Source organism: Odocoileus virginianus, chromosome 21 (genome assembly GCF_023699985.2).
Source record: "Odocoileus virginianus isolate 20LAN1187 ecotype Illinois chromosome 21, Ovbor_1.2, whole genome shotgun sequence".
NCBI classification, from domain to species: Eukaryota; Metazoa; Chordata; class Mammalia; order Artiodactyla; family Cervidae; genus Odocoileus; species Odocoileus virginianus.
Genome location: NC_069694.1, coordinates 15647023 through 15655278, shown reverse-complemented (window position 1 = coordinate 15655278; position 8256 = coordinate 15647023).

Genomic DNA, 8256 nt, shown 5'->3' with positions numbered 1-8256 from the left:
GTTTGAGCAATCTCCAGGAGATGGTGCAGGACACAGAATCCTGCAGTGCAGTAGTCCATGGGGTCACAAAGAGTTGGGCACGACTGAGCGACTGAACAACAAAATGAATCCTTTTTTTTTTTTTTTTTCTTTGTATTGAACTGGCATGAAAAGTAATGCTTCAAAATGCTATATAGTAGCCTCAGTAACGCTGGGTATATTTGAATGAATCACCTCCTGCCAAAAAAAAAAAACAAAAGACTATGTCTGTACTTATATGAAGCAAAATAAAATATGGATTCAAAGGCTAAAATGTTTATGCAAAGCAATGTCACTAAAGATTTTAGTTTTGGGTATATTTAAGAAATGGAACTTTCCAGCATTATTATCTTCTCTTAAACTGAAACTGGCTAAGCATTGATAATTTCAGTCCAAGTACCATGTTTCTGGCATTAGAAGGCCTCCATTTGGAAAACAATGTCATAAGGTTCATGTAGACAGATGGATAAATGAACAAAAGCAAAATAGCATCCTAAGTTTTCTCCCTTTTTTGGTCTTCTGCCAACTGGAACTGTATTTCTGTGCAAAACTGTAAAAAAAAAATATGCTGGCATAAATTTAACTCTTACTACATCAATTTCTCTCTGAATTTATCTTCTCTGGCATATCTGTATTTCACAGAATGATTATATTAAAAACTTCTTTAGTGAGAACATTTACCCAAATTGTCTCAGTATATAAATTATTCTTTGGTATAAGGTTAAACTTATATTAACTACTACTTTTTTTGTTGTAGTTGGTATGGGCTCTGTTGGATCCTCCCAAGATACATATGTTGAAGTCCTAATCCTCAGTATATCAGAATATGCCTATATTTGGAGATAGCATGTTTAAAGAGGTGATCAAGTGAAAAGAAGATCATCAGGTAAAGCCCTAATTTTCTGAATGATGTCTTTATAAGAGATCAGGACAGACAGGGCTTCCCAGGTGACATCAGTGGTAAAGATCCCTTTTGTCAATGTGGGAGAGGCCAGAGTTGTGGGTTTGATCCCTGGGTCAGGAAGATCCCCTGGAGTAGGTAACGGCAATCCACTCCAGTATTCTTGCCTGGAAAATTCCACGGACAGAGGAGCCTGGCAGGTACATGGGGCAGCAAAGAGGTGGTCACGACTGAGCGTGCATACACACACATGTGTAGAGGGAAGACCATGTGAAGACAGAGAGGGGAAGGCCATCTCCAGTCAAGAAGGAGGCATCAGAAGAAATCAGCTTTAAAGACATTTTGATCTCAGACTTCTACTCTCCAGAATTGTGAGAAAATATATTTCTGCTGCATAAGCCACCCTGTCTGAGGTACTCTGCTGTGGCCCCCTAGGAAACTGGTACATCTATGATAAAAATCTTGCTATTTTGAGTTTTACTGGTAGCTACTTTCAGTGTAATCGGTCCAAGTATCTGTGTATACTCCTAAACTATGAAGTTTCACTAATTGTTGCAGTCAGTTGTACCCACAGGATTTGAAAGCTATAAGATTATCTATTCCATGAGTTAAAAGATTTCCATATCTGACACAAAATAAATTTATTCTCTTTTGTAAATCAACAATGATACCTACTTTTAGAGAATATGTGAAAATGAAGCAAGGTATCTCTAGAAACACCTTGAAGATAACTGACCATATAATCAATAGTCAATATTATACTGAACTGATTTGGAAAAGATACCTTCATGCTTACCAAGACTACTTAATCAATAAGTGAAAGATATCAATGGGAATGTTAGAAACAGATTCTTTTATACAGGAAATTCATTGTATGATAGTGTAGAAAGCTGAAGGAAGTTGATGCCACAAAATATTATATATAATAATATGTCCAGGGAACCATAAGAGACTTTACTTCTTATACTGAGAATCATGTGATAGGTACTATTAGGACCTATAGATTAGGTCATCAGAAATTAAATTGGGGAGGCATAAATTTAAAAAAATTAGAAATGATGTGGGAGAAAATATGCTCCTAAGGAGAATACATGCTGAAAGGAGTGCTTAAAAAAGATTTGTCTGACAATGCAGGCTCTTCATTCCTTGATATTTTAGTTTAATGCTTGTAAATCAAGGATAATGAAATATGACTTATGGGGAAATTGAGGGATTAATTACAGATGCTAGTGTTTGTAAAGAGCTTTAAGAAATGTTGAATTCAAAGTCTTATTGCATCTCAGTTCAGAGTATTTGCATTCCTCCTCTTGTGAATTTCTATTCATATTTTCTGAAACTACTTTAGATTGAACTCTAATAAAAGTAGTTTCTGAAAGCATTTAATGAAAAAGAGGCACCTGACAAGAGCAGTTGGCAGTGTCAGACCACCTCAGTAGTAGAAAGGCTGGATTCCCAGGATGAAAAGTCATTAGTAAGGGTTTCTAAGAGAAACCAGACAGCCTTCTACTGTTTTCCTCACTATTTATTCTCTACTGATCTCTTCACTTTTTCATTCTCAGATTCCAGATACTCTCAGGTCATTCCATATGATAATAATTAACCATAGAGGTAATCCATAAATGATTAAGGGATCAAAACTGCTTATTAAATAGTTTCTATAAATTTGATTACAATGAAAGTTGTACATTTGTTTGAAATGAACATATAATTTTTACAAGGCAATTAAACATGTAATATATAAACTGCCCATGTGACAAATTTCTCATATACAAAATACACGAAGGTCCTAGAAAATCAGTAATCATTTCATGAATTTTGTTTTATTGTCATATATCATGAAATTCTTTTATGCAACTAATATGAAGATATCGTATTTGTCAGGCACTATTCTTGGCATATCTAATTGTGAGTGGATAAGTGAGACTAAAATGGGAATTTAAAGTTTTTCATCTTTATATGTATTGCTTATTTTATATGTTTCTATTGCATTTATGACAAAATATTAAAACTAAATTTGATACAATCATTCTTGCCCCCAATAAGTCATTTTTCTTGGAAATATCATCTTTCACATCATAGACTCTTCTAACCAAACTGTGCCTATGCATTTAGTCTCTCTAACTCTTGCCTTTTCATCATTAGCTTGTATCAAAAAGTCATCCTTTATATTCCATCTCTAATTCCCACTAATGTACTTAATTAAGGCCCTAAATCAGGTGTAACTATTGTCAAGTGGCTTGTTCACTTTGCTTTCTTTCCTTCATCTCTCATTCCACTCAGTCTGCATCACTGATTTTTGTTAAATTTAAAGAACAATAGTATGGTGATATTCAGTTCTAAGTTTCAGAAAAATTTCCTCATTCTGTAACCTTGCTAATGTCACTTAAAAACATTAAGTTTTAGTGTCATCAACTTAAAATGGAGGAGATATTACCAAGATAGCACTATTTTCCCCCTTACCATAAACATTTTTGAAGCTGTTCCTTTTTAAACATCTAGACTGGATTCATGATATATATATATATATTTTTTTTTTATTTACTCTTTGCCTCATTTTTTTTTTCCCACTGCTCCATCTCTGTGTTCTTTGATTTAAGAAGCAGGTTAACTTACTTTAAGAGCTCCTTCCCCATAAATCTTTTCTCTAGTTATCTAAATAAATATATATATTTATTTACATAAAATTTTATTTATCTATTATTGATACATGGATATGATCTATTTACATAAATACATTTTCATAAATTATCTTCTTATGTAAAATTCTTACTTCAGGTTCAAATACAATTCCTGCTTTATCCCTTTACAGTTTTCTACAATAATGCAAACCACTAATATAATACTTTTTTTACCCAAAATCTTTTATCAGAATACAACACATGATCAAAACTATAGTATATTCCTGTTTCAAAACTACTCAGATGGAGGATGGGATCATCTCGCTGGCTTTACTAACCCTGATTCACTACATTAAGTTATGGAGAGACACAGCTTCCCATGAAGCACGAGACTGTCTAGGTCCCAACAGCAAGCATGGTGCTCTTATCAAGGAAGATGGTGAGGGGATTTAGAACTGACATAATACATTGTTTAGAGACACTGCATGCTATGTGCTATTAGCATGTTCCCAAACACTTTATAAAAATTTTAAAAGCTAGAAGAGGAGAAACAGAATTTATATCTGCACAGTTGCTTAGTGCAAGATTAGAGCTACATGTAAAAGTAATGGATTTTGTTTCTGGCTCTGTATCTAATGCCTGTTGCTGTACTGTCGCACCTCTTTTGGAGTAATGCTATTTGGCCAGTTTCCTCATGTATTAGCTAAGGTCTTGAGGGAAGGGAATTTAGTAAATCAGAGGCTTCTGATCTGAGTGCTCATATGAAAAGTGAAACTATTTAGTAAGATAGAAAATGTCATGGAAGGGCAAATTTTAGGAGATGAATATAGGAAGAACTAATGGATGTGAAAAATCTGCATAAATGAGTCAGTAGAAAATTGACTGCTGATGCCAATATTGCCCAGCACAGATACACTAGAAAATATTTGTCATTTATAAAAATATATAATATTTGAAGCTACTGGGCACAGATGAAGTATTATGCTAAAGAGATTGGATACAGAGGCCTAACTAACACCAACATAGATATATGGGTATAATTAATGAAGACTACAGGCTTTATCTGATGACTATATATGTGTGTATATATATTTTTTTAATTCAAAAGTAATATTTTAGAAACTGTTTTGGTATTTTTAACTATGTTTAACGTTGGCAATTGTACACAGCTAGTATTTTGAGAGATGTCTTATTTTTAATGAATGTCAGAAATATATTTTGGATAAAAATATTTATATGTAAATAGTTTTGCCAATTACATTTCTCAATATAAATGATCTTTTCATTGTGCCTCATATTTTGCTTGCTTTTAGTTTCTGATCTCCAAATTCTTTGTTTGATGTCTAAGTTGCAAAATGTAATAAAGACACTGTGCAATCAGATAGTTTTTTTTTTCACTGAAATAAGTTGCTGGGAGAGTGTGTAGAATTAAGGGGAAATGAGGATATGGATAAGCCAGCTGCTTTTAGTGATTGCTAAAAATCAAATTAAAAATAGAAAATTCCAAAATAGTCTACCACTATTTTCTGGGAAATAAAGAATTAGCTAAGGGTTAAGAATTTCATCATAAATGTGATCTTTCCTGTCATTACCACTTCATTATTGGGCATATGATATTTTGTTTAACAACAACAACAAACATTTTTTCTTCTCATTAATGATTATCAAAAAAAAAAAAAGAACTTCATATCCATGCAGAAAGATACCACATAATGCAAATTTGTAAATGTATTTATTTATATGTCTCCAGTCACCTTTTCAAAAATATTATTACAAGTACTAGAGAGGTAAATATGTTTTTTTTTCTTTATTCAATAACTTTCCAGAAGACTACTTAACACTATAGGTCATACAATAAATGTTTATAGAGTGGAAGAATAAATAAAAGTGATAATTAAGAATAAATATACTTTTAAACTATTAATTATAATGCAATATGGTAAATTCTATAATAAATATCAGAAAAGTTACTGAGTTACTATGAAAATACTGTTGTTATAAGAAGATTTCACAGGTAGATATGACTATGTAAAGATCAAATATCAGTCATATAAAGCATATATACACTATTTAAAGATGTGAATCACAGTAAATATGGAATTAATAATGGAATATATTAGTTAATTGGAGAAGGAAATGGCAACCCACTCCAGTATTCTTGCCTGGGAAATTCCACGGACAGAGGAGCTTGGAGGGCTACAGTCCATAGGGCTACAAAGAGTCAGACCTGACTTACGGACTGAGCACAGCATGATATTAGTTAATACTTGATCAAAATGGCTTATCCAGAAGGCTTTGTTTATCATATCACTTTTTTCTAATTTATTTATTTTTAATTGGTAGATAATTGGTTTATAATATTGTGTTTGTTTCTGCCATATATCAACATGAATCAGTCATAAGTATATGTATGCCCCCTCCCTCTTAAACCTACTCCCACTTCCCACCCCATCTCAGCCCTCTAGGTTGCCCTGAGCACAGGATTTGAGCTCCCTGCATCATACAGTAAATTTCCACTGGCTATCTAACTTTATATATGGTAATGTATACATTTCAATGCTAGACTCTCAATTCATCCCACCCTCTACTTTCCCACCTGTGTCCACAAATCTGTTCCCTATGTCTGCATCTCTGTTGCTGACCTGTAGATAGGTTCATCAGTATCATCTTTCTAGATTCCATTGCTGCTCAGTTGCTAAGTTGTGTCTGACTCTTTACAACCCCATGGACTGCAGCATGCCAGGCTTCTCTGTCCTTCACTACCTCCTGGAGTTTGCTCAAACTCATGTCCATTACATTTGTGATGCCGCCTAACCATCTCATCCTCTGCTTCACTCTTCTTCTTGGCTTTCAATACATGCACTAATATAGGACATTTGTCTTTCTCTTTCTGACTCACTTCACTCCATATAATAGGCTCTAGGTTCATCCACCTTACTAGAAGTGAGTCAAATATGTTCCTTTTATGACTGAGTAATATTCCATTTTGCATGCATACCATACTTCTTTATCAATTTATCTGTCAGTGGTCATCTAGGTTGCTTCCTTTCCTAACTATTGTAAACAGTGCTGTGATGAACTCTGGGGTGCATATCTTTTTGCAATTATGGTTTCCTCAGGGTATATGCCCAGGAGTGGGATTGTTGGGTCATTTTTCCCAAGAAGGGTAATACTAAAGAATGTGCTAACCATTGGACAATGCCATTCATCTCCTATGCTAGTAAGAATGTTTAGAATCTTTCATGCTAAGCTTCAGTGTTATGCAAACCAAGAACTTCCAAATGTCCAAGCTGAATTTAGAAAAGGAGGAGGAACCAGAGATCAAATTGCCAACATTCACCCGATCATAGAGAAAGCTAGGGAATTCAAAAAAACCCATCTACCTCTGTTTCATCAATTATGCCAAAGCCTTTGACTGTGTGGGTCATAAAAAACTGTGGAAAGCTCTTAAAGAGATGGGAATACCACACCATCTTACCTGTCTCCTGAGAAATCTGTATGCAGGTCAAGAAGCAACAGTTAGAACCCTGTATGGAACAACCGATTGGTTCAAGATTGAGAAAGGAGTATGACAGGGCTATCTGCTGTCACCCTGTTTGTTTAACCTATACACTGAGCACATCATGAGAAATGCTGGGCTGGATGAGTTACAAGCTGAAATCAAGATAGGTGGGAGAAACATCAATAATCTCAGATATGTGGGTGATACCACTCTACTGTCAGAAAGTGAAGAGGAATTAAAGAGGCTCTTGATGAAGGTGAAGGAGGAGAGTGAAAGAGCCGGCTTAAAACTATTGAAAAAACTAAGATCATGGCATCCAGCTCCATTAGTTCATGGCAAATAGAAGGGGAAAATGTGGAAGTAGTGACAGATATCCTCTTCTTGGGCTCTAGAATCACTGCGGACAGTGAATGCAGCCATGAAATCAGAAGACGTTTGCTTCTTGGCAGGAAAGCTATGACAAACCTAGACAGGATGCTGAAAAGCAGAGACATTACTCCACCAACAAAGGTCCGTATAATCAAGGCTGTGGTCTTCCCAGGGGTCACGTACGGTTGTGAGACCCGGACAGTAAAGACAGTGGAGCACTGAAGAATTGATGCCTTTGAACTATAGCGCTGTAGAAAACCCTTGAGAGCCTTTTGGACAGCAAGGAGATCAAACCAGTCAATCTTAAGGGAAATCAACCCTGAATACTCATTGGAAGGACTGATGCTGACATTGAAATTCCAGCATTTTGGTCATCTGATGTGAACAGCTGACTCATTGGAAAAGTCCCTGATGCTGGGAGAGATTGAGGGCAGAAGAAGAGAGTGTCAGAGGATGAGATGGCCGAATAGCATCGCCAGTGCAATGGATATGAACTTGGGCAAACTCCGGGAGATGGTGAGGGACAGAGAGGACTGGTGTGCTCAGTCCGTGAGGTCACAAAGAGTCAGACAGAACTTAGGCAACTGAAGAACAACAGCATGGTAGTTTTATTCCTTTTTTTTTTTTTTTTTAAAGAATCTCCATATTGTTCTCCATAGTAGCTGTGTTAATTTGCATCTCCACCAACAGTGCAAGAGGGTTCCCTTTTCTCCACACTCTTTTCAGCATTTATTGTTTGTAGAGATTTTGATGGTGGCCATTCTGACCAGTGTGAGGGGATACCTCATTGTAGTTTTGATTTGCATTTCTCTAATAATGAGAGATGGTGAGCATCTTCTCATGTGTTT